A 20,720-nucleotide genomic window follows, 5' to 3' on the forward strand; every position below is an offset into this window, starting at 1 on the left:
CACTTGAATGATAAAACTGACCTCTTGATCTTCCAACCTCCCTTTATCTGCCAACATGCACTGCACTTTCTCTGTAACTGTAACACTCTATTCTGCTTCCTGTTATTTCTCTTCCTTCGTACAAGCTCGGTGTATGGAATGTTCTGTCCAAATGGCATGCAAAAGCAAAGCTTTTCACTGTGTTTTGTTACGTGACAAAAATTAAACCAAACAGCAATCAATCAACAATCACTATCATTCAATGTGAACAGGGGTTGGAGATAAAGCTGACCTTGGATTTTAGGGAAATTTTTGTTTTTGCACGTAACCATGTTGTCTGTGAACATCTGCTCCAAAAGCTTGATGTACAAATTGACCAACAGTAACATTTTGCATAGCAGTGGCTGAGAAGGTAAATTCCACATTTCAGCCAATTACTCTGATTTCAGAAGCATTCAGAACTAAACTTTATCCTGTCTCAGAGTGCTGTGGGTTTTTTTTTGATCCAACTAGCCATGGAGTAGTCAACCCAAATTAGGAAACCACACTACCAATAACTCACTAACTTGGCAACATGATATTGGTGCCTCAATTCACTTAGTAACACTGAAAGGCCCTTTGTGATGTCATTGGCCAAGGTCTGCATCTGAGTGTTAAGAGGAATTTTCTCCCCTCAGTTTCACTGTCAGAAAGGTTTCAACTGTGCATATTTGGTAATTGCGGGTCTGGTTTCACAATCCCCCCGGGCCCTATAAGTTATATTATTTTTGAAGGAAAATAATGTCTGATGAAAATTGCCACTGTACATTTGCCAATGAATTTTATTATAACCCAAAAGCAGGACATCACAAAGTCTGAAAATATGAACTAAAGCAATCAGCAGGTCAGGCGGCTCCCGCACCTCAGGAGAGCAAAATAAAACAAATACTTCACTCAGAGCCAAGGTTATTGGGCCTGAAATATTACCTCTGTTCCTCTCTCCATGGATGCTGTCCAGTTTGCTGTGTATTTCCAGCTTTTGTTATAGATTTGTAATGTCATTTGGACCAGGGATCCAGGCAATTGAACTGGCAATTTAATATGTTTCACATCAACCCTAATGCGCTTCGCTCACTCTGATTCCAACACTGGCAGAGGACATTCAGAATCAAAGTTCAAAATACATTTATTCAAAGATCAACATACATTTATTGTCAAACTATGTATACATTATGCAATCTTGAGATCTGTCTCCTTACAGGCAGCCACAAAACACAAACAAACCCATAAAAACATGACAAACACCCAATGTGCAGAGAGAGAGAGAGAGAAAAAAACAAAAACAAATTGTCCAAACAATAAAAGTTAGCAAGTAGCGTTTAGAACGAGAGTGAGTCCTCAGACACGGAGCCGGAACAGGCTCACAACCGCAGTGAAGAGCTGAGTAAATGTCAGGTGCAGAACCAGAATCTGATTTATTATCACTGGCTTTTAAGATGTGGAATTGGTTGTTCTGCAGCAGCAATACTGTGCAAAGGCATAAATTACAAAATTAAACAAATAATGCAAGAAAGTAACATCAAGGCAGGGTTCATGGGTTCACGGACCAGTCAGAAATACGACAGCAGCGGGGAAGAAATTGTTTCTGAATCATTGAGTGTGGGTCTTCTGGTTCCTGCACCTCTACCCTGGTGATAGTGATAAGAAGACTGCATGGCCCAGATGCTAAGGGCCCCCAGGGATGGATGTGCCTTCTTTGGTCACTGCCTCTTTGTTCCTGCCCTCCTCTGTGATCGCCATTCCACTTTGCCCATCCCTACAGTTATCTCCTATGGTCCAGTATTCACCAAAATCCATTATAAAATTCACACAGGGGAAAAGCAATAACAGAATGCAGAACAGAGTGTTACAGACAAAGAGCGATGCAGACAACAGGAAGACGCAGGGTCATAATAAGGTAGACTGCAAGGTCAAGACTCCGTCTTATCATACAAGCCATTCATTCATTGGTCTAACAGCAGCTGGATAGAATCTTGAGAAGCTGTCTCAGAACTAAGTCCTTGACCGGAAGCCTTCTCTTTCCATAGTTGCTGCCTGACCAGTTGACCACAACCATCTGTTTCCATCTAAGCGATACAGCTGGAAGCATTGTGCGCACACATGAGATTCTGCAGATGCTGGAAATCTTTAGCAACACATACAAGATGCTGGACAGAATCTGCAAGTCAGGCAGCATCTAGGAAGGGGAATAAATAGTTGGCATTTTGGACGAAGACCCTTCATTAGGACTGGAATGGGAGGGGACAGAAGCCAGGATAAGGAGATGGGGGGAGTGGAAGGAGTACAAGGTGGCAGGTGATAGATTAAACCAGATGAGGAGTGGGGGGGAAAGGTAGATGGGTGGGGGAAAGGAGATGGTGAGAAGCTGGGTGGTGATAGGTGGTAGTTGTAAAGGGCCAAAGAAGAGGATGCCTCTGAGATAGTATCTTGAGTGAGATTTGAACCTACAGACACCTGACTCAGAACCACCACTGAGCCACAGCTGAAACAAAACAGTGACACAGCTGGTAGAGCTGCTGCCTCACAGCTCTATCACCCTGGTTCAATATTGTCCGTGTGGAGTTTGCACAATCTCCCTATGACCATTTCTGTTTTCTCCTAGTGCTCCATTTGCCCCTACATCCCAAAAAAAGTACTATTGTCCTCTGTAAATTGCCCCCAATGTGAGGGTAAGCAGTAGAATCTGGGGGAGGTGATGGGAGCCTGGGGAGAATAACAATGGACTAATTAAACAGGTGCTATTTGGTCAACACAGACTCGGTGGGCCGAAGGGCCTGTTTGTCACAACCACAGAATCAGCAGCGCAGTAGATACAGCAATTGTGCCTGTGAATATGCATGTGTCAGCTAATTATTATTTAATCATGGCAGTATTTAACCCCATACTTGTCGTTGTAGTGCTTGTAGAGACTTGGACACAGCACAGCAACACTTCGCTGCTTGTTTGCATTCCACCTTCCCTGAGAAATTGGACTTTCAAGTCAACTGACTTTGAAGACTAGCAGTATTCCTTTAATTTTTAGATGTTCTTTTGAGCCACAGTGTAGGCTTCGTGTTCCTTTTGAGAGTTTTAGTTAATTGCCCTGCTTGGCCTAGCATTTATTGTTTTGCGCTCCCTTTAACACTGTTTGCATTGAAATTTTGTGAACTATCGACCTGCTTCAGTGTCTTTCACTCCGCAGTTGGGCCGTATCTGAATCCTGTGACAGCAAGTCTAGACCACACAAAGATGGACCCAGCAGAGAGTGAGCAGCTGACCTTGGCCGTGAGGTTCATTGGTCAGGTAGGAGACAAGCTACAGGCAATGGAATCTGTTCTCAGTGAAGTTATAGAGGCAATGAGGCAGATAATCTCATGCCGACAAGCCCAGTCTCATTTGGAGGAACAGGTATCGTCCCTAGCTGCAACTGTTCAACAGCTCATCACAGACAATCGGACTCAGGTGTCTGCGATTTCTGCACAAATGGCCACCATCCACAAACTTACGGTCAACAGCCTCAGGCCGCCTCAGACCCACTCCCAGCATCTTGCAGGTCCTCCTTTTCTGTTGCCCCGACAATCTCTGCTAGTAATGCCCCCGCTACTGCGCCTCAACTAGAGTTGACACTCACGACCATACAGGAACCGAATATTCCACCACCAGGCAGATATTCTGGTGATCCCGATGTTTGCAGGGATTTTATTACCTAATGCGAGCTGACATTCCAAGCCCAGCTTGGTTGTTTTGGTATAGATACATGCGCGAAAATTGGCGTATGCGGTCAATTTTCTTGACGAACCTCCACTCAGTCTGTTCAACACTTCATGGGAGCAATGATACCACGCAGCCTAGTAGTTTAGACATTTCGTGGTGGAGTCAAGGAGGATTTTTGACCTTCCAGTACGGGGTCAGGAGGCTGTCCACCGACTCTTGGACCTGCACCAAGGCAGAGGAGGGCTGAGAGCCTATGCAGTTAAATTCTGTACCCTTGCAGTAGGGACGGGATGGAATGAGAGATCTCTCATCACTGCTTTCCAGTGTGAACTGAACGTAGGGATCCGGCATGAGATCGCTGTCCGGGATGAGCAGGACAGTCTGGATGACCTGATTAATCTGACCATTCGAGTTGATGACCGGGTACCTGAGTGGCGCAGGGAAAGACTGTTTCAAACTTCCTTCACGCCGCCTGATCACCATCCTTCCTCACCCTCTCCCCCTCCCTCACCCCCCAGCACCCAGCCCACAGACACAGAGGAGCCTATGCAAGCGGGTGCATGTGCCTGTCTCAGAAGGAACAAGAGCAGCGCTGGAGAACAAGTTCCTGCCTCAATTGTGGTGAGCCAGGACACTTCCGGGTGGCATGTCCCAAGAGAATACCCGTCAGCAGGGAGGGGAATGCTGACAGGTCGGTTCTCTCTTCAGTCAGCTTCCCCTAATCCTGTAATGCTCGCAGCTTCCTTGTCGTGGAGGTCTCAGACCCATGAACTTAAGGCGTTTATCGACACTGGTGCAGCCAGGAATCTCGTGCACATCTCTCTTGCTCAAAGATGGGGAGTTCCAACTCAGGGATTAAGAGAAAAGATCAACGTCAAGGTGCTGGACGGTCGATCTCTGGGAACCTACCAGATCCACCTTTCCACCCAACCCCTCCAACTGGTGCTCGAAGGCAATCATCATGAAGAAATATCTTTCTATCTGGTTAATTCACATGAACTGCCACTGGTACACGGTCTCCACTGGTTATCCCGACATAACCTATGGATTGATCAGTCTCTGAAGGTACTCCAAGAGTGGGGGCCGGCATACCTGTCTGCCTGTCTGGGTCCAATTCAAGCTCCATGTCAGTGAAGGATGCGGACCTGTCTGGGATTCTGGCTGAATATCCGGATCTCCTTGAGATTTTCAATAAAAGGAAGGCCACCACCCTGCCCCCACAATGGCCATACGACTGTGTCATAGACCTCCTACCTGGCACTAGTCCTCCCTCTTGCGTCCTGAAACGGTGGCCATGGAGGAATACATGAAGGAGGCATTGAGCATGGAGTTTATCCGTCAGTCAACCTCGCCGGCAGCAGCAGGCTTCTTTTCTTGTGAGCAAGGAAGATGGCATTGATTATCGGTCCCTGAACAATATCACTGTGAAGAACCGCTACCCTTTTCCCTTGCTGGCGTCTGCGTTTCCAGGGAGCAACAATATTTTCAAAACTTGATCTGCACAATGCTTGCAATCTCCTTCACATCAGAGAAGGGGATGAGTGGAAAATGGCTTTCAGCACCTCTAATGGCCGCTACAAATACCTGGTGATGCCTTTTGGTCTGGCCAATGCCTCTGCTGTATTCCAGGCCTTGGTTAACGACGTGCTCCGGGACATGTTGAATCAGTTTGTGTTTGTGTATTTAGATGACATCAATATCTATTCCCACTCTCATCAGGAGCACGTTCAGCACTGTTCTTCACACAGTTCAATTTCGTCCTCACTTATCACCCCGGCAGCAAGAATACAAAGGCCGACGCTCTCTCCCAGCAGTTGGACGGATCTGAGGACAATTCCAATCCAGAGCCCATTCTTCCTCGCTCGTGAATCACTGCTCCAGTGATCTGGGGAATAGAGGCCGAGGTGAGGGCCTCCCAACAATCAGATCCAGGCCTGACAGGGGACCTCCCAACCGGCTGTTTGCCCCTGCAGCGGTGCGTTCCAAAGTGCTGGAATGGGGTCACTCCTCCTGTCTGTCTGGGCATTGAGGAATTCAACGGACTCAGGAATTTATAAAGAGACAGTTTTGGTGGCTGTCTATGTCCAAGAATGTCCACGACTTTGTATCTGCCTGTCCCACCTGTGCTTGGAACAAGACATCACGCCAGCATCCTGCGGGTTTGTTATGTCCACTGCCTGTGCCCCACCGCCCCTGGTCCCACCTCTCAGTAGATTTCATCACTGGTCTGCCCCTGTCTAATGGAAGCACCACCATTTTGGTAGTTGTGGATCAATTTTCCAAGGCTGCCCACTTCATTGCCCTCCCCCAGCTCCCATCGGCTCGTGAGACTGCCGCACTCATGGTTCAACATGTGTTCAGGCTCCATGGTTTTCCTCAAGACATAGTGTCTGATCATGGACCACAGTTCACTTCACACTTTTGGAAGGCTTTCTGCTCCCTTGTAGGAGCCACAGACAGCCTCTCGTCTGGCTTCCACCCCCAATCCAATGGCCAGACTGAGAGAGTGAACCGGGAGTTGGAGACAACCCTGTGCTGTCTTGACTCTTCCAACCCCACATCCCAGAGCTCCCAATTGGTTTGGGCAGAGATCACCCACAATGGTCATCCTCCACTGGTATGTCTCCCTTTGAATGCCAGAAGGGATTCCAGCCCCCACTTTTCCCTGATCAGGAGATCGACGTAGGAGTTGCTGCTGCTGAACAGCTGATCCACCTGGAGACGAGCCAGGGCTTCTCTGCTGCTCGGCCAGAAACAGCGCTCCCGGCAAGCTGATCGGCTCCGTCGACAGGGAAGGCCATTCAAGCCAGGAGAGGAGGTCTGGTTGGCATCAACGGATCTTCCCCCAATTCCCCCGAAATTGGCACTGCTCTACGTGGGACCATTTGTAGTGGAAAAGGCTGTCGACAAGGGTGTCCTATAGATTGCATCTACCACCATCATTGAAAATCCACCCAGTATTCCATGTTTCCTAGCTCAAGCCGGTTACTACCTCTCCCCTGGTCCCAGTCACCCCACCTTCCTCTGCTCCCCGCCTGGTAGATGGTTTCCTTGTCTATACAGTGTGGCACCACCTGGCATCTCGCTGGGTACGTGGTAAGGTCCAGTACCTTGTGGACTGGGAAGGGTATGGCCCAGAAGGACGTACTTGGATCCCGGCGAAGGACATCTTGGACAAATCGTTGATCCGGGACTTCCAGTGGACACAGGTCTGTGGTGTCTCAGGGGCTGAGCCTGGAGAGGGGGCCCTGTCACATCCATGGATTCAGCAGCGCAGTAGATAGGGCAACTGCGCTTATTATTATTTAATCGTGATAATATTTAACTCCATACGTCATCGTAGTGCTTGTCGAGACTTGGACAGAGCACAGCAACACTTCACTGCCTGTTTGCTTTTCTGAGAAATTGGACCTTCAAGTCAACTGACTGAAGACCAGCAGTATTTGGTTAATGTTCAGATGTTCTTTTCAGCCGCAGTATAGGCTTCATTTTCCATTTGAGAGTTTTAGTTAACGACTTTGTTTGGCCTAGCATTTATTGTTTTATTTTCCCTTTGACACTGTTCTCATTAAAGACTTTGAACGATCGACCTGCTTCAGTGTTTCTCACTCTGCACCTATCCGATCATGGTAACGCTGTTTCCATGCAGTATAATACTATGACCCAATACACAATGGTTTAAGGGGAGAAGAGGAATCCTTGTGCATAGAATGGGGACACACTTCCTGAAGAGACTATGCAAATACATTCCAGTGATGTTTCCCCAGGCATCTGGATGTACACGTGAAGGTGAGATGTCGCCAGGGCTGTGGGAGAAGAGGAGGGGAATGAGATGGCATCAGAAAGCAATGATACCTACAGAAAGGGCAAAATCTGAATACAAAAATGCAAGAAATAAAGCAGGAACAGGCCACCCAGCTTTGATATTCAATAAGTTTTGGCTCAATTTCCCCTCAGCACAATTTCCTGCACTAACCCTATTTCCCAGGGGATCCAGGCAACTATCAATCTGCCAGTGTGAACATACTCAATGACTGCCAGCCAAGATCTTTCGGCTACAGAATTTCACAGATTCACATTCCACTGGGTAAAGACATTTCATCTCCTCACTGTCCTGAGTGGCTAACACTTTACTTTGAGACTGTGACCCCTGGTACTGGACACTCCAGCTGAAGTTAGCAGCTACAACATCAGGATTTGCTTGAGTGTACACTTGTGGGAACAATACTGTACCATCACCTTGGTTCCTAGCAATCTTTGCAAACAGCGAGTAACCAGGATCATAAGCACAGGGCTGGAATTTTGACTAGGTATCTTTTAGAATGGTATGGACCCTGTCAGTCCCACCCTGGACATTCTCTCTTCTCCCCTCTTGCATCGGACAGACGACACAAAAGCCTGGAAGGACATAGCTCAAGGCCCAGGGGTAGCTTCTGCCCTGCTATTATAAGACAACCAAATGGTTCTTAGTATGATAAGATGGACTCCTGACCTCACAATCTACCTTGTTATGGCCTTGCACCTCACTGTCTGCCTGCAGTGTACTTCCTCTGTTGCTGTTACATTTTATTCTTCATTCTGTTATTGTTTTACCGTGATGCCTTGTGCAGTGATTTGATCTCTACAAACAGTTTGCAAGACAAGTCTTTCACTGTATCTCAGTACCTGTGACAATAATAAACCAACTACAACAATGAGACAGACGATCCCAGTCTTCATCATTCCAACTGAGCCTCTCTCAACTTTAATTGTTTCCTGTAGCCCTTATTTTGAAATCACTGCTCTTCTCCAAACAAGGTCCCAAGCTGCATGCTTAAATGTCTTTTATCTCATAAATTGTTGCTTCTATGAGTAGGTCCTCTTGGCAAATTGCCTGAACTTTTCCTGGGGTGCAACTGCTTTTGCTTCTCTTATGATCTTCTTTCTCCGTCAGCTGGACAGGACAGACCTCTACTTGCAACCCACGACGAGCACAGAGGACAGCTCTGAACGGATTGAATCTTTGGAAGATTTGTTCTTTCCCTCCATTCACACTCCACCTGGCCAATCCAGTCTGCAGCCGTTCCTTGGCACAAAGCAGCTGTCTGCTCCGGAAGTCAGAAAAGATGATGGAAGAAGAACGCTCCCTGTGAAGGTAGAAAGGTACCTAGAAGCAGCCATCAGCATAAGCACCAGGAAAGGATGGAGATGGATTGTGAGACAGAGGGTTAATGTTAGTCTCCTGCTCACAGGGGCTCCCCATTGCTCATAGTCTTTCATGTGGAAACATCTGTCCCTGAGTCTCACACTGATCATTGTCTATTCAGCGCAAGTCTTGATGAGTTAGTGTGAGAGCATTGCCAACGCAAACATCAACATGTGTTTAATAACTAAACATCTGCCTGGGGAGTATATAAAAATCCCCACGTTAATCTGCATTTCCCTGTCATGGTGTGGCTGTGTGTGCTTTGTTCCAGCTGGTCCAAATGCTCGCTTGAGGAACCTCAGGAGGACAGTCCCTGCAACAGAAAGCTACCTGCACATTCATGGGGTAGTTGTCTCCTGCTAGCGATGTGGCTCCTTTAAATAAAACTCGAGGTTTATTTACTTATTTACAGAATGTAACTTACATAGAATGCAGAACAGTACAGCATGGCAACAGGTTCTGTGCCAAATATAGTGCCAGATTAAACTAAATCACTCTCGTCTATACATGATCAATATCCCTATCCTTGCTTATTCATTTGTCTGCTCAACATTACAATCATATCTGATTCTGCCAATTCTCCTGGCAGTGCATCCCAGGCATCTCTATGTAAAAACTCACCTCATAAATCTCTTTTAAACTTTCTCCCTCTCACCTTCAGCAAATGCCTTCTTATATCTGACTATTTCATCCTAGGAAAAAGGCAGTGCTCATTCACCGTTTATAACCCTCATGATTCTATAATGATCACTGCTCATTATCCTACGCTCCAATGGGTGAAGTCCTAGCCTGCTCAACGTATCTCTGCAAATCAGTCCCCTGAGTCTCAGCAATATCCTTCTCAGTTGTTTCTTCAAACTGTCCAGCTTAATGGCATCTTTCCTATGGCAGGAGGACCAAAATTAAACATAATATTCCAATTGCACCTTCTAGACTCAGTATTGCAAAGCCACAATTGCCTGTCAATTCGGCCACAGCTGCTAATGAAACAATCCTTTCCGTTTGTCTGGGCAGACGTGTGTCCCATGAGGCCGACTCTCAGCTCTGCATCCGTTTTCATTGCGGGAATTCTGACTAATTTTGGTGACCTTGGGTTTTGCTCTCTCCTGCAGCAGCTGGCCACTTGACAAAGGAGGGCATTCTCTCTGCTCACAGTCCATAGGTTGGGTGTCTACACCCAGGTTGGGTGTCCTTGCTGTAATTGGCAAGGGGGAGGTAGTGCACTTGGGGAAATCAAATATAAAGTGAAAGTTTACACAGGTAGCCTTTAGCAGTGTTGACGTACACAGGGATCTTGAGGTCCAAGTCCACAGCTCCCTGAAAGTGGACACATACGTTGATAAGGTGGTAAAGGAGTACAGCGTGCTTGTCTTCATTGTTTAAGGCACTCAGCTCAAGAGTAGGGAGGATACGTTGCAGATCTATAAAACTCTGGATAGCCCATATCAGAAGTATTTCATTCAATTCTGGTCACCCCATTATAGGAGGGATGGGAAGGATTTGGAGACGATGCAGAAAACTTCTACCAGGATGCTGCATGAGGGCATGAGCTACCTGAAGCTGGGCAAACGTAAGGTTGTTTTCTCTGGAGTGGAAGAAAGACCTGATAGAGGTTTGTAAAATCAGGAGAGGCATAGAGCGACACACAGTATTTTTCTCCCAGAGTCAATCGTCGAATAGTAGGGGGCATGTATTTAAGGTGAGAAGGGGTAAGTTGAAAGGAGATGTGCGTAGAACCTAGAACAGTACAGGCCCTTCAGTGTTGTGCAAAATGCTTAACCTACTTTGCGATTAAACCTAACCCTTGCCTCCCACATAGTCTTCCATTTTTCTTTCATCCATGTACCTATCTAGGAGAAAAGATGGTGGTTCCTGGAATGCACTGTAGGGGTGGTGGTGCAGGCAGGTGCTCTTAGGTAAGTACATGAATATGCAGGAAAAGAAGGGTTACGGAAACTGTGCAGAATGAATTAGGTGTCATTAGCTAATTAGCTCAGAAAACATTGTAGGCCAAAGGGCCCAGTCCTGTGCTGTACTGTACAATGATGTGTGTTAACAGAGGCTTGGGGCAGGCTTGATCAGGGTGTCTGAGAGTAAGTGGGGCGTTGGAAATGTGGGGGAGAAATGTTCCTCTACATTTGTTTCCCCACCCGGGAGATGAATGATGGAAAGGAAGGCTGCACTCCTCTGGCGGATCAAGAGTTTCCGGTTAGGTTTTCCACTTATCCAGCACAATGGCTGGGGAATTTGAATTCAGCTAATTAAATACATTTGGCTAAAATTCAACTTTAATTATCATTCAACTAAATACGAATACCCATGAGTACAGCCAAATGGAATAATGTTCCTCTGGGCCAAGGTTCAAAGCATAGTACTAACTCTCATACACAGAACAAGTTACATATAGCACATTGAAGATAGCAGTAACACGAAAACGTATATTATAGACCAAGCCCCTAGGTGATATGTCCTTTAAGTTGATGGAGTATGGGTGACACCAGCAAGAACAAGCACCTCTCAGCAGTCTGCAGATGAATATACACACACGTGCAATTCAGCTTGTCATCACACCAATTGAACACTGGAGGGCAGTTCCGATGGGAGAGGTCCGCCCCCAACCCAGCATGGTTGCCACGCTACACCGCCTCTGACATCTCCTCTGCCGGATTGCTACAACAGGCAAGCCTGTGGCTTGAGGACTGGTCCTCACTACAACCAAGGCCATGCATACCCCTCGCCGCCTGTCTCACCAGTAAACAAGGGAAACAGACTTGCAGCATTTTACATTGTCAAGGTCTTGTGATCGTATGAGGAACATTCAAGATAATCACTTGCTGTTACAGTGCGCACTACCTTCACACATTGACTCTGATGTCTTCCTGTAGCAGATAGTAACACGGTCCGTATCAAGTCCAGCTCCTCCACTCCTCCATCAACGAGCAGCTCGCTGATGGGGTAGACCTACAATTCCTGAAGTTTTTCATTTCTAGCATTGTCCTGCAATTGTAAAAAAGTCACTGCATCCAAGTGCACTGCCATCTTACTGAAAGTCTCAATGACTGTAACTCTGAAACTCCAGGACTATTGAAAACATCTGGTTCAGTCATGTTCTTCAGGGAAGGGAGTCTACTGTCCTCACCCAGCTTGGCTTTCATGTGAGCATCACAGTGACACAGTGGGTAGAGCCACTGCCCTACAGTTTCAGGGCCCCAAGTTCAATCCGGACCTTGGCAACTATCTGTGTGAGGTCTGCCTGTTCTTCCTGCGACTGTATGGATTATCTCCAGATGCTCCGGGTTCCCCTTGCATCCTAAAAATGTGGATCAGAAAGTGAATTGTAGAGTACTCCCAGTGTTGTATGTCAGAAGTAGAATGGTGGAGAATCTGATGGGAATGTTGGGAGAATAAAATGGGATTGAGGTGGGATAGAAGTAACTGGGCATCTGATGGTCAGCACAGATTCAATGGGCCGAAGGGCCCAATTCTGTTCTGTATGACCACGGCAAGGATGTGACTCCAGACCAAGAAACATGCTGAATCTTCACCACCTTCTCACATTAGGGATAATCAGGGATGGAGATCATCCTGTAAATAAATAATTTTTTAAGAAGAACTTTAGCAATAAATCCAGTGTGAAATTCAAGAGTAGGTTCCTCCCCCAGATGGTGGGCATGAATGTGGAGCTCAGTGCCATAGCCATAAGGGGAAGTCAGGAGGGTAGGAAGCTCTAACTCAATCTACAAGTTTGCAGATAATACTTTTGTGGTGGGTCGCGTATTAAATAGCAATGAAGTACAGGATGGAGATAGAAAGCTCAGTGACATGGTTTCATGACAATAACCTTTCCCTCAATGTCAATAAAACTAAAGAGCTTGTCAATGACTTAAGAAAAAGGGGCTGTGTGCATGCTCCTGTCTACATCAGTGTTGGGGTTGAGTGGGTTAAGAACTTTAAGTTCCCAGGAGCGAACATCACCAATAGCCTGGCCTGGTCCAATCACATTGATGTCATAGGCAAGAAATCTCCCCAACACCTCTACTTCCTCAGGAGACTTAAGAAATTTTGTATGTCCCTGTTGACTTTTACCAATTTTTATGATAAGCATTCTGTCTGGATGCATAACGCCTCGGTGTGTCAACCGCTCTGCAGGAGACCACAAGAACCCACAGAGTTGTGGACACAGCTCAGCACACCGTCGGAATCAGCCTCCCCCCCCCCCCCCCCCAGACTCTGTCCATATCCTCACTGCTTCAGTAAAGCAGCCAGTATAATCAAAGACGCTACCCTACCCGGACATTCTCTCTTCTTCCCCTCTCTCATTGAGCAGAAGATACAGAAGTCTGAAGGCATGTACCATCAGCTTCTATCCTACTGTTATGAGACTCTTGAAAGGACCACTTGTACGAAAGGATGGACTCACAATTTACCTCACTATGATCTTACACTTTATTGTTTACCTGAAATGTTCTCTTTCAGTAGTTTTTACAGTTTATTCTGCTTTACCTTATTCAGGCTCAATGCACTGTGCAATGATTTGATTGGTATAAATAGTATGCAAACAACCATCTTGGTACATGTGACATTATAACACCAATATAAATACCAGTACATGAATCAGTGTAAATGTTTTGCGGTAAAGTTGTCTCTTGTAGTATTGTCACCAAGGAAAACAATGTCGGTCAAGCTCACAGCTGATATCACTCTCCCTGAAATCACTTTGATAAATCTTTTCTCCAGATCCGTCACATCTGCATAATGGATGGTCACTGCATACGTCCACAGTTTGCTTGGGTTCTGATAGAATAAGTGATGAGATCTCTTCTCGCTACTACTATTAGGCAGGGGGTACAGGGACCTCAGGTCCCGTATCACCAGGTTCAGGAACTTTACAATCATCAGATTCCTGAACTGACATGGATAACTTCATTCACCACAAACTGAACTTATTCCACAACATACAGACTTAATTTCAAACACTACAACTCATTCTCAGTGTTATTTTTTTTATTTGCAAAATTTGTCTTCTTTTGCACATTGGTTGTTTGTCAGTCTTTGTGTATAGTTTTGTTTTTTTATGAATTCTATTATATTTCTGTATTTTCCCATAAATTCTTACAGGAAAATGAATCATCCCAAGATAGCTTATGGTGACATATACATACTTCGATAACATTGCCCTTGATTTTATGTTCCCACAGACAGGACAGTGGGTAGGCGTAGGATTTTGGTAAAAGGACAAGGGACTTTTCGAAGAAGGAGGAAGGAGATGTTTTGTTTAACCCAGTGAGTTGTCAGGATGAAAAAGGAAACCTTTCGCAATATCATGGGCTGGTGTTCGGGAAGCCTTTAAAGTGCTAACACAGACAAAATGGGTCAAACATCTTCCTCCTGTGCTGCAAGGTTCCAAGCTATAGGTAATATGAAGCCTTCAATATAGGCACATTTCTTTACCAACAAAATGGCATCACAAATCAAGAATCTTATTTGCTGAAGCCTGTTGGTGAGTCGAACCTCCAGGGTCACAATCCCAATACTGCAGGACATTTCTTTCCCTCGGTGCTGATATTGTATTCTTAAATAATGCAAATGGATAAAATAGAACTGTGAAATAAGAGCTTTAGGTGATACGAATGGAATAGATTTAACCAGTGCAGTTTTATAGATTTTATACAGTAGTAAAAACAAACAGGCCTTTGGGCCTATCTGTTCCATTCTGGTGTTTCTACCCCCCAACAGCCCTCTCTGTCTCCCTCAATTCATCATCTTCTTCTGTTTATTTACCCCTCTTACAGTCTCCTGTTAAACCCATCTCTGTTACTAAACCCAACTCCTCCCCATACAAGGAAAGAATTCCTCACTTTGTCACTTTTCATTATTGAGAGTTACCCACAGCTGGAGGCAATGCCTCCACATCTGCCCTAGACAACCTCAGAGCCCTGATAGAGTCTTGACCCAAAACGTCAACGATCCCTTTCTCTCCTCAGATGTTTCTCAACAGGTGGAGATCCTCCAGCAGTTTCTGATTTGTTCCAATTTCAAAATCTTTCAACATGCAAACATTTAAAAAATATTTTCAGCTTTTATAATTAAGCAGAACAGCACAGAAGTGTAGTGGTTAGTGGAATCTCTCTTTAAAATTGCTCCGCCCAAACAGGATCAAAGCTGGTCTCTGGTGCTACGAGAGAGCAGCTGTACCGAATGTGTCACCTTGTGACCCAGTGTTACTACAACTCTGTTTAAATTTCATGTTTCCAGCATCTGCAGCTTTCTGCTTTTTAAACATTGATCAATGCCAGTTTGAAACTTCTGATTATCCCTGGTCTCAGCTAGTTTTTTGGGGGAAAGAGATTTTGCCCCCCCTAACTTTGTGTGGGGAAAGTCTTCTGATAACATCTCTGAATGCAAGGGTTCGAAGTTGTTGATGCTTTCTTTAGTTCTGGGCTCCTACTGACCAGAGGAAACAGTTTTCCTTGATCAACTTGATCAGATCTGTTAATCTTCTCAAATGCTTTAATTGAATTGACCCCATAATTTCTCACAATTTCTCTTCTCATAACTCATCAAGTTAATGGGGTCAGCAATAGTGGAACTAAATAAAATATTATCTTTATTTGTCACATGTAGATTGAAACATCAAAACGTACAGTGAAATGCATTGTCTGCATCAAATGAAATCAGCGAGGATTGTGATGGGCAGCTCATGGAGTCACAGAGCTTCTGGCGTCAACATGACTTGCCCACAATTTACTAAACTTAACTCATACATTATTGAAATGAGGGAGGAAACCCACACAGTCATGTTATTGCCTCACATATCAGTGGTCCTGGTTAAATTCTGACCTCTGGTGCTGTCTGTGTGGAGTTTGCATGTTCGTATTCTTCTTGCAACCATGCAGATTTCCCCTGGGTTCCCTGGTTTCGCCGCTCATCCCAACAACGGGGAGGGGGAGGGGAGTTAATGGGAATGTGCGGAATAGATTATCGGAGAGTGGGAGTACCTTGTGATCTAACACTGACCTGATGGGCCAAATTGCCTCCTGTGCTTTCAGGAATTATGGAAAGGTATGGAGGAGATAGAGGTGTGGGGATGTAGGAATGCATTGTGTGAGTCTGAGGTAGGGAATATTTTTATTTGCATTAAGTTTGTTAAGTGACGGCATCGGAAGCCACAGAACAAGGTGAGTTGTTGACGTTCAGATTGGCCAAACTAATCGAATGATGGTTCTGTCCCTAGGGGGCAGAATGTTAATGCAAAGACCCAGCTCTGGTAACCCAAACATGCAGCTCGTGGCTGGAGTGCAAAGTGGGCTGAACGATCGGAATTTATAAAGCAAGTCTGCAAGAGTGTGAAATCACTGGCACTAAGCCATTTGGGATCACCAGGATGGAGTCTGAGGAAGCACTTGGGGTTGCACTCTCCCTCTTGGGGCGTCTGCATCCCAGGGTGTGCTGCAGTCAACCCACACTGGCCTGACGCTGCAGGCCCCGGTAATTCTGTAGAAAAACTTGGAGAGCCCCCAACTATGGAACTACATCCTTCCCCTTGACAGATAAACTGGGGACCAACGACATTGAGGCTGCGAATTAAACCCCCATCTGATTGTCTGAAAATCACTTTGTTTCATCAGCTCGACAGTGTCCTCTGCAGAGACACATTCATGGAGAGACACAGCACGGAAATGGCTTGTTGCACCATCAATAACTCTCGGAGACGTGAGTCGAGGTAGGTTTTTATTAGCTGGAAGAAAGCACCGTCAGCAGCAAGAGACCACCACACAACATCCTGGAGACTGAGGGAGGAGCAGTGCCTCCGATCGCCTTTATACCGGGGTCTGTGGGAGAAGCCACAGGAGCAGTCACAGGAGGGGGGGTGAACGTGTCCAGACAGGTATATGTAGTTCACCACATGGCTCCTTCATCCCGCCAAGTCCTTGCTGACCATCAATCACCCTTTTATTCTAAACTCATACCAACCCCACTTAATTCCCCCAAGATTTTACCACTCTCCTATGCACTCAAGATAATTTACAGTGGCCAATTAATCCACTGGCACACATCTTTGGGATGTGGGAGGAAACTGGAGCATTCAGGGAAAACCCATGTGGTCACTGTGAGAACGTGCTAAGCTCCTGGACCTGAACCTCTAGACTCCTAGATCACCTATCCCCCTCCTTGACAGATAGACTGCATATTGTGCGATCTCTATCCCCAAAGATGAGGCCACATTGATCGGAAGCAGCAGCAGGAACCACGTCGGGCACGTGCTTGGAAGTGCGTACAATTACCAGGTCAGACAGAAAGGCCTTTCACATTTCATCTGAGTCAGAGAGGTCACCGGATGTGACCTTGCCCTTCACACTACGAGGCACGGGGACGTGGACTGCGCAGCTGTGGCTGGTCTGATGCAAACTCGCTGCATTTTGATCTCAACAAAGTCCCTTTCATAGAAGCTGGAGTTAATGTGGAATATATTCTAGAGGTACATATGTAACTCATTGTGGTGACATAAATTAATTCAGTCTACAACTCTCAATAATTGAAAGCACATCTGCAGTAGGTATTGCCTAAATGAGGCAGTCCTAATGGTATCATTGAAAACTTTTAATGATACTTCAGTTACATATCGCATTCACAAAGGTGCTTTCAGTGATCTCATCTCCGAATCTACAGACTTTAAAGCAGAAATCCAATAACATTGCAAACGTTAACCTGTTCCAATCCTGCAGCCTCTGAGAGCATTGAAATCCCCGACTATGACCTCTTGTATCTCCATCTGACCTCTTCGGACAGCGGAGAGGCGCAGCTGGTAGAGGCTTCAGGGGCTCTGCTTCGATCTGGACTTCCGGCATGGACTTTCCACGTTCTCCCTGTGCCGCTGGCTTCCTCCCGCACCCTGAAGGTTTGCCAGTCGGTTGGTTAATTGCCACTGTCACGTTTCCCTCGTGCGTGGCTGAATGGTGGAATCTGACACTGTTCATGGGATGTAGGGGAGAATAAGGCCAGTTAGTGTGGAGAACCTTTCCTTGCAACCCGACCCTGACATAGCCCCTTCACGGTGAGGGTCATCAGGTCGGGGGTACCCGAGCTAGAAGACCCAGGCGTCAAGGTTCAGCAGTAGGCTTTTCCTCACTGCCATCAGGTTCCTGAACATACCTGAAAAACTCCAACACTACATCAGACTATATCTACTTCTCTCTCTTTCAACTTGCAGGATGTTTATTGAATTCTGTAATTTATGTTTATTTACTATGTTTGCCTTGTTTGTAATGTCCTGTGCTGCTGCTTCTGCTTGGCATTTACCCCCAGGGTAATAAACCCGGGCCTGGCCTGGAACCTCCCCCGACATTCACGGTGTTTCCATGTGCCGCACAAATGAGCCTTGGCTGGAACCCAAACGCGTTCCCTGTCCTGAAATTCCATTGGGTCTCTGTGTGAAAGTTGCTCCCGTGGATGGAGAGCGTCGTGACGCCAAGCAGCTTGCAGTGTTTCGTGGATATCACTTGCATCAAGGAATGTAAGTAGCCCGTGCGTGGAACACAGAAGCACGAGCCGCTCACCCTGAGGTAGGTGAAGGGTCCGCTGTTACCCGACGGACGATCCAAGCCGCTGAGCTTGTTATGTTTGCGCAAGGAGGGCAGACGCTGAAAACCAGAACAACACACAAAATGATGGAGGAACTCAGGGGGTCAGACAGCATCTGTGGAGGGAAATAGACTGTTGATGTTTTGGGTCCAGATCCTTCATTAGGACCATTTTCTATTTCATATGCTCTCGTGCATCTGGAAAAAAAAATGCTTGACTTCATCCAGATGTTCCTTTCTCTCCACAGATGCTGCCTGACCTGTTGAATTCCTCAAGCATTTTGCTTCTTGATCTTTTGGTAATTTCCTTGTGGGCTGCACAGTGGATCAGATACTGGGGCCACTGCTTCACATCTCCCACGACCTGATTTCTATCACAAGCTCCAACACCATGCATCCATAGAGTTCTCCCTGTAGCCATGTTGGTATCCCTTGGGTGCTCCACTTTCCTCCCACATCCAAAGGCTTGCGGTTCAATAGGCTAAATGGTCAATGTGAATTGCCTCCAGTGTGTGAGTGAGGGGTAGAATCAGTGGGGGAGTTGAAGAGGATTGCAGGGAATAAAATAGGTTAGAGGAGCGTAAATGAGTTTTGATGGTCAGCCTTCTGAGTTTCTCCAGCTTTTTGCATCTGTTGCTCAACATTCCCAGCATTTGCAGAGTCACTTGTGCCTCCGTTCTTGGCACTTGGTTCCTCAGTTTAACGGCAGCCATGGGGGAGTGGTGAAACAAGTGGCAAAGGAGCGTAGTGGTTAGCACAACTCTGTACAGTACCAGCGACCCAGGTTCAACTGCTGCCGCCGCTGTCTGTAAGGAGCTTCTATGTTCTCCCCGTGACTGCATGGGTTTCCTCCCACAGTCCAATGACGTACTGTCTGGTAGGTTGATCGGTCATTGTGAGTTACCCTGTGATTAAGCTGACGTTAAATCGGGGGTGGCAGGGCCAGTTTCATGCTGCATCTCAATAAATAAAAAATAAATAAATAAACCTGGCTAGACAAGATAAATGAATATTAATCTATGTATTTTAAATTGATTTAGAATCTTTACATTTTTTACCTAATTTGTTATTAAATTATTTAATTTAGACTATGTATTTAGATTGTTAACTATTTAACTTGACTCTGTTGGTTTCAGTCACTGATTGGAGATGCCGGAAAGCTCTTTAACAGCAAGACTTGTCAAGGGCCATCACGTCAGCCCAGGGGCGGAGCTTCGAGATCCTCAGCCCGGCACCTCGTTGTGGCACAGCATGTCAGTAAGGGCTCTAACTCTTTTCCGCGGTAGGAAATGATCAGCACGGCTGGGAAAATACATGGGCGACAGGGGCAAATTTGATGTGAGGGTCCAGTCAAACATAAGTTTCTCCACTCTTGCTCCTTAATGTTTTAAACACCTTCACTAGATCACAACTTAATATTCGCAAACTGAGGGAATTTGAACTTTTCTACACAATCACACATCACAAGTTAACCATTTAGGTCAAAGACCACACTTTGAGTCTTGTGAGTGGTTTTGGGCCCTCCAATTAAGAGAAGATGTGCTGGCATTGGAGAGGGTCCACAAGAATGATTCTGGGAATGAAAGGGTTAATGTATGAGGAGCACTTGATGACTCTGGGCCTGTACTCATTGGAATTTAGAAGAATAAAGGGGGATCTCATTGAAATGTAATATATATATTGAAAGACCTAAACAGAATGAATGTGGAGAGGATGTTTCCTATAGTGGGTGAATCTAGCCTCAGAATAGAGAGACAGAAATCTAGTATGGAGATAAGGATGTTTTTAGCCTGAAGGTGGTAAAACTGTGGAATTCATTGCCACAGATGGCTGTGAAGGCTATGCCGTTAAGTACACTTAAAGCAGAGGTTGACAGGTTCTTGATTAGTCAGGGCATCAAGGGTTTTGGGAAGAAGGCCCCATGAGAGACTCATCCAGAAAGTCATGAGGCATGGGATCAGTGGAACCTTGGCTGATTTGTTAAAAAATTGGCTCACAAGAAGAAAGCAGAGGGTAGTTGTGGAAGGAAAGTATTCTGCCTGGAGGCCGGTGACTCGTGGAGTGCCACATGGATCTGTCCTGGGACCCCTGCTCTTTGTGATTTTTATCAATGACCTGGATGAAGGATGGCTGAGTAAGTTTGCGGATGACACAAAGATTGGAGGAGTTGTGGATGGAGCTGTAGGTTCTCGAAGGTTACAAGATGATATAGACAGGGTGCAGAGTTGGGCAGAAAAATGGCA

This window comes from Hypanus sabinus, chromosome 1 (assembly GCF_030144855.1).
Source record: "Hypanus sabinus isolate sHypSab1 chromosome 1, sHypSab1.hap1, whole genome shotgun sequence".
NCBI lineage: Eukaryota > Metazoa > Chordata > Chondrichthyes > Myliobatiformes > Dasyatidae > Hypanus > Hypanus sabinus.